At 39.5% G+C, this 7,663-nt stretch overlaps 1 pseudogene; it reads right to left on the bottom strand.

Moving 5' to 3' along the window:
- Positions 1-1,961: 1,961 nt before the first annotated feature.
- On the bottom strand, positions 1,962-7,644 carry LOC148155300 (E3 SUMO-protein ligase ZBED1-like; annotated as a pseudogene).
- Positions 7,645-7,663: the final 19 nt, after the last annotated feature.

The following is a 7,663-nucleotide window of genomic DNA, read 5'->3' as shown; positions in this document are numbered from 1 at the left end:
TAGCCAATCAGAAAGCGTGGTGATGTAAGAACAGAGGGGAATCCCAAACAGCTGACATATCGCAACTGAGAATCTGGTGGATATCGGAGATGATGGAAATGTTTATTATTACATGTAAAGGTCATTATTATATATATTTATTATGTTTATTCAGTTAAAAATAAACAAAATAAACAGTCACCTCCAAATCATAGTGCAGCAAATAGAGCGGCTGCTCCCCCTGTCTTTTATCCATGCCTTTTCTTTTTTGTTACATCTTTTGTCTCTTAAAATGTCTCCACAAACTATCACTATTGCTTCTACATTGTCATCCGTGTTTGGTTATTCTAAATTCCCGTATGCTATGTTGGAGATTTTACTGGATTATCCTCTGGAATCGGGATGTTCTTGACTGGAATCGGTTCGTGTGGTGTGTTGCTCCTGTGGTGTGGCTGAACATGAACCGATCGAACCTGTTGTACTTTTATCAGCTCTGTGGTCGCAGATGTTTGGAGAATCGACCAACAATTCTTAAATCTTGCCGTCTAAACCAGACTTAAGACTCACAAGCTCTACTCATCTCGTCTCGACCACTGCCCAAACGCTCTGACTCTGGTTGCTATGGTAACATTTACATATCCCTTCAAAATAAGATACAGATGCGTCACAAAAACGAACATTTTACTTTCGTAAAAATTTTAACTCACGATAATGACTAACGGGAGCCCTAAGCTTGTTTCTCTGCAACGAGACGGTCCCATCTGGGAGTGATGAGAGACAATGACACCCAAAGTGTTGCTTATATCCACAACATGCTTGGTCTCTACGAGGTGAAGCAGTTGGGAGCTTCATTGCCTCATTAGCAGCCGGTCGCCGCATGTTACGCAGAGCGGGCTTGTAATGTGGGACTCACCTACCAGTCCGGGATAAATCAATCCTCCTGTCTCTTCTCTGGGCCTTTTCCCCTTTGCAAAAAAACTTTCCAAAGACACCTGAAATGTTTCTTACTCATTTTGCTGCTTGTGGGCTCAGTGTTGGCGCGCAAGTAACCGAGAGAATCCGGTTAAAGGATTTTCAAAATAAAAGATCCTCCAGACTCAAATTAAACGGAAATATTTAATTATTTCTTGCACGGCCCGGTACCAACGGGGGGTTGTGGACCACTGATTTAAATGATCAGCCCCAAGCCATGCTTCAACCCAGAATTATGAAACTTGGTACACGTGTTTCTTGTCAGGACCTACAAAAACGTCTCTGGAACCATGGTCCAAACCCAACAGGATCAAAGCCGCCATCATGTCATTTTGTACATCGTATCTGGTCGAACTCGTCCTACATCTTTTGAGATACAGACTTCAGAATCACTCAGCACACTCTCGAGCCATTGAAAGACAAAACTTATCAAAAGATTTGTCATACATCAAAGCATGTGGGCGTGGCTTAGTGTCAAACTTTGACTATTCGCCATGAAACATCAAGGTCCAATAACTTCCACATACAAAGTCACAGCTTCATCAGACTTTCTATGTCTCATTATAGACCGGCCCTCATCACATTCACATGATCAATTAGTGACATCTAAGCCCCGCCCCCTCCCAACAGGAAGTCACCTGTTTTTTTCTGCTGGATATCTTACTTTTACTCTTTGATTCATATGGGTTTAAACTTGTGTCATGATGAAGTCTGTCAATGCTATAGCTGTTGGCTGAACCTTGTGGGCATGGCCCAATGGCGAATTTCAATCCCTCGTTGTACACATACGATCGTCTCTAAATCACACAAGCATCATTCGATTTGCAACAAACTTCTTATGAATAACTCTTGTGAATCTCTGAAGAGCCCAATAATATTACATTGTAATTTGACTCCACTGTGCCCCCTTGGTTAATTCATTAATATATCTCCTCACTGCATTGACCGATCTGCACCAGATCTTTAGTGCATCGTCAGGGAGTGCTGCCGAACACATCTGTGCATATCACCTAGTGGACTGGTATGGGAACTGCGCGAGAGCGTCTGCGGTGGCTGGCGGGCAGCGTCGCCAGAGCTCCCGCGGTCGCCAGGAGGCCGGAGCGGCACTGAACTGCGAGGGCCATATGACGTGGCTTTAATTTTTATTCTGGTTGCTCATTTTTTCTCCGCGCTTCTTCTCCTGCATACTTCATGCCATTTTCAACATTCAACTTTTATGCTATTCAGCTTGCTGTCCTAATGCCGGCTATATTTTTTGGTATTCATAACCTTCATAATTTTGATAATATTCAGCTTTTTATGAATTTTTCACCTCCAAAGAAATGGGGGTCAACAGCCACATCCTGTGGCAGAATTGAGAATTACAATATAAAATGTCCGTTGTGTTTCACAGTGGCTGTTTCAGGTCCTGCCTATTAATTGCAAAGAATCATCCAGTTTCAGAGCTGTCGTGGAGGACACAAGGGAGTGGGCATTTTGAAATTGGGCAGTTAAACAGCTTTTGTGCTGTTCACCACTTGGGAATAATTTGAGCTTTTGACATTTCTTTTTTCGTGCTGCATGTACCATGTTTTTTGTAGTCAACATGCACAACGATGCCTCCAAACAAATGTCGATATCTTAGGAACCATAAAAGGTACAAATGTCATTCACCGACCGTTTTCATCAGAAGGAATAGGAAAAATTTTGGTCCTTTTCAAATTTTAAATTTTACATGAGTTTTTATTTTATTTTATTTTATTTTACATTGCATAGAATATATTACTTCTAATACTGTTTGGGTGAAATTTTTGCATTGTTCAAAAGCTCTTACTCCTCTTCAACTGTTTTTCTGTTATAATAATACCATTTAGGCATTTTGCAGGATTATAGTTTGTTCTGGTGCATCTGCTTATTTCTTGCATCTCTGCAAGTCTTCAGCAGTTGACTTCAAAGGTTTTGGCATTTTCAACCAAAGCATTCAGCATTCACACTTGCATTTTCACAGGAAATGCACACTTTCTAGTTTTGTTTTGTTTTTGTTTTTTTAAACATGTAAAGACTTATCAATGTAGTTCTAATTTGTGTATTTTGTGAAAGAATTATTGTGAGGCAGAAAAAACATCAATGGTGGAGAAAGTACTCAAAAAGTTTACTTAAGTAAAAGTACAAATACACAGACAAAAATGTACTCAAGTAAAAGTAAAACTACCACATTAACATTTGTACTTAAGTAAAATTAAAAAAGTACTGGCTTTTAAAAATACTTAAGTATTAAAAGTAAAAGTACTTGCTGAATGCATTATCTAATCCCTAATACAATATCATTAAGTGAACCGATCGTATTTATTTTAATACATTAGAAATGTGCCATTTTAATGAACAGTGCCACAGATGAAGCATGTTTTTATTGTGTTTACTCTGTAGAATAGTTTAGACTTAGATAAGTGATTCTATGCATCATAATTTCAGGGATGGAAACATCTTGTCTCTTGTCCTAACATAGCCTGAACTTCACTTTTTTTTGCCACTAGTGGCATTTATTTTGAAAGAAATCCAACAGAAAGGGGATGGAAAGAAGGTGGGTGGGGGAAGACATGCAACCAAGGAGCCACGGAGCAGAGTTGTCCTCAAGACCACCTACCCAAGACCAAGTCAAGACCAGCACCCTGCGCTAAGTGACACAAAAAAAATAAGTTTTACCTTCAAAATTGCTTCTCAAATTGATCTGAAAGATCCACATTCACATAAAACACATAGATATTAAATAATTGGAGCTGAAATAAATTTAATCAGTAAATATCCGTCCAGAAGAATCGGATCGTTCCTGAATGTCATATCACTATATTGCACTTTGGTCACAGTGTTGTCCTATAAATGCGACACCTCAGTCAACACCTCCACACAATAATTCAGCGCATGAGTGACAACTTTTTTTTCATCGCAGATGCAACATGTGTCAGTACAGCTAGCTTTGCTAGCATCACGTCCACATATCTTACCTTTCTTTAAGCTTTCCTTCCAAGTGACCTAAAAGTTGGATGAAGTCCTCACCGTCTGTGAAAGCGAAGCGCTGCTTATTTTACATGTCGCCATATCTTATGACTTATGCAGCGCTATTATATTACTGACGATCAGAGGAAACCACTGCGCATGTCTGGAGCTCCGCGTGCGAGTAAAGGTGGAGGCGATGGGTGACAACAGACACTAAGTCACGTTATTGCTTGGATTTTACGGCGCCACCTTAAGACCCTGAACTTCACATTTTAACGGACAAAAAGATCAATGCGACTTGGATGTAACGAGTAACGTGACTGTTTTGTAGAAATGTAGTAAAGTAGAAACTACAGATACTTACTGTAAAATGTAGTGGAGTAAAAGTAGAAAGTACCCATTATTAAATCTACTTAAGTAAAGTACAGATAGACGAAAATTGTACTTAAGTACAGTAACGAAGTACTTGTACTTCGTTACTTCCCAACACTGAAAAACATAGTAAGCCTTTTTTTACTAATGTAGTAACTAATGTGGAAAACCACATGTGCTACAGAGCAAGAGCGTGGATGAATTAATACATGTAAAAGTTGTACCTTTCAGCTATTCAGTGCAATTTGAAAAACAAAAAAAGTAAAACAAGTGTGTTTAGATGGTGGCATTCTCTTCCCTTCTCAGTTTTAGTTACACTGTTCCACCTGACTTATGTCTCACCAAGATCTAGAGCAGGGGTCCCCAAACTTTTTCCTGTGAGGGCCACATAACTTTTCCCTTCTCTGGTGGGGGGTTGGAGTCAGCTTGTAACAGAAAAAGTGTGACGATTGCAGGAGTGCCTAAATGTAAAAATGTATTGTTTTCCAGAAAGTACAATCAAATAACTCTCTCTGGGTTCTTCACAGAACAAAACTCAGGAAATAAATAATAACACTATTAATGAAATAAATAATAACCAAATAACCCTCTCTGGGTTCTTCACAGAAAAAATCCAGAAAATAACACTATTTATGAAATACATTTTCATAAAAATTTTCCGTATTTTCCGAACTATAAGCCGCCGATATCTCTGCTGCTCTAGGTTTTCCACAACGATGCAGCATGCAGCAGAAAGGGGCGGACACCCAAAATTTGAGTCATAACAGGTCAATTGTGATAGGTATTTTTCAACAACCTATGTAAAATGAACCACAGACAACGTATGTGAGTTTTTACCAAGCTTTCATGAAAGGAGAAGACGCAGCGGACCGCTCCAGCGAGCTGAACACCGCGCGTTCTGATAACTTCCAGTTTGAGCTTGTCTTTTATTATCAAGGAAAAGAGGGAGGATAGGAAAGCTCGGCATGGCTCTGTTTCGGAGTGACCGCGTTTCCACCAGCCCACTTGGCTCTATTGCAGGGTACCACCTCCTGGTGGCGGGGGGGTGTAGCCCCCCTCCTCCAGGAGCTACGTGCTGGGCTTCGTTACATGCCACCTAACGCGAGTTGTTGTTTTTCTGATTCAAAAGAAGAAAAGAGAGCTGATCTATTTTTTTATAGCCTGATTGCGATTTTTCTGAGACTAAAAGAAAATGTGACAGTGGGAGGATTTCTGTGATGTGGTGAGGAGGAGCTGATCTCCGCCTTGCAGTGGCAGGAAAGCAGGTGGTAGTGATGGGCAAATGAAGCCTCATGAAGCAATGAACCTTTCCAGCCCTTTGCTTTGCAAAAAGGTTCGTTACTCGCTGCTTCATTCATCACTCACTAGTGACATCTGCTGGTGAAACTGTAACAGCCTTGTCACTCAGTTGGATCATACTTCCAAAAATTACTAAATGCAATATTGTCACAAAGTTTTCATCAAACTCATATTTAGTAACAGGAGAATCAATTAAATCATATTTAATTGTCATGTTTTAATTATTAAAATGATTTGTAGCCAATCTAATCCTTGACCATCAGTGGTTGTGTTGGGTTTTCTTTTATGTCATGGAGTTATTTGACAATGAAGGTATGTTGTACTTTAATGTTTTGGGAATTGAGTGATTGTTGAGGCAGACTGAATACTTTCAGTGAAAAACTTGCTTCCTGAAAAACAGAACTTGTTTAAAATAATCTTTTCTTGGGAGTTGTAGTTCTGGTTTTTAACAGTACAAATAAAGTTTGCCTCTTGCATTGGTTTTTAGTCTGTTTTTGATGTGTGAATCTGATGTATCTCCTGATCAAACAAAAATAATAAAGAACTGTTCAGATTTTAGGTTTAATTGTTTTTATTTAGGAACAGGACTTTTTTCACTGTTCTGGTCCACTGTAGAATCTAACAGAGACCACAGTTCACCTATAAATAACAAAAAAATCATTACAGATAATACACACCAACAACTGAAATACAGTAGTACAAATGTCACAAGAAAAAAAAAAAAAATCTCACAAGATTTGGTGGTGCCTTCTCCTGCATCTGCTGAATCCTGCAGCTGGTTACCTTCATTGCTTGCAATTAGTGCAGAACATCCTGTTTTCAGCCGCCGTACTGCGTCTTGTGCCTTGCTTTGACTGACAAAGCCAAGAGTTTTGAACCTAGGGTCCAGCAATGTGGCCATTGTCATGACACTTAATGATTCAATATTTGCAATTTGTTCTTTGACACGCCTCAATAGGTTTTCAGACATAAGTCTTGCAACATCATTTTTTATATTTGCCATCTTTGTAAGCACTGCATGGTGTAGCATGTTCATTAAAGGTATAACCTTGGATATTGACACCCTTTTCTCTTCAGAGAGTTCTGAAGTTGCTTGGAAAAATGGGAACAATACCGGTAATGATTCCTCAATTATCTCATAATCCTGAGAAGTCAGAGGGATTATATCAGTTTTGAGTGTTGTGAGGGCTACAGCCACAGGTTCTTTTTGTTGAAACAGATGTTCCAACATGAGGTAAGTGCTGTTCCAGCGTGTATCCACATTGATTATGAGCTTTTGCGACTGTCTTCCCATCTGTATTTGAATCCCTTCTAGCTTTTCTTTACCTGTGGTGCTTGAGTGAAAATATGCCACAATTCTTTTAGCCTTTGCGCGGATGTCACAGAGGGCAGGGATCTGGTCAAATGATTTTCCGATTAATAAATTCAGTCCATGAGCAATGCAAATGGAGTGCCTGATCTTTAATACCTTAGCACATGCAATCATGTTAGCTGCAGCATCAGTCACCAGACAGTTCACCTTATCAGTAATTCCACACTCTGCCATGTGATTATGCACCACCCTGGCCAGATTCTCAGATGTGTGAGTGGAAGGGAAATGCTACGCTCCAATTAATACAATGCCCAGTTTGTCATTGGGATCAATAAAGTGGCATGTTATGGCCAGGTAACCCTCCATATTCATGGAGGTCCACATATCTGCGGTCAGGCTGACGGCAGACACCTTTTGGATGTCTTCTTTGGCTTTTTGTTTTGTTTTGTAGTATTTCTCTTCCCCCATCTTTTTTAATGCCTGAAATGAAAAGCAAAATAATTCATTTAAATAACTGAAATGATTTCCATTTACCACATTAGCTGGTATAAACCTTTCTGGTAAGAAGAACATAGGTTGGATCCAGCAAATGAATGAGCTCCCTGAACCCCTCATCCTCCACTACTGAAAAGGGTTGGGAATCCTTTACAATCAAGTTTACCACAGCCTCATCTAGCACATGCTTCCTGGAATCTGTAAGACACATAAATATAAAACAATCGAAATATTATACTGATAGATATATGAATGAAATAA

Source organism: Poecilia mexicana, unplaced genomic scaffold (assembly GCF_051168715.1).
Source record: "Poecilia mexicana isolate PSO_F unplaced genomic scaffold, ASM5116871v1 scaffold_15, whole genome shotgun sequence".
Classification (NCBI taxonomy): Eukaryota; Metazoa; Chordata; class Actinopteri; order Cyprinodontiformes; family Poeciliidae; genus Poecilia; species Poecilia mexicana.
This window is presented reverse-complemented; position numbering and strand designations above follow the sequence as displayed.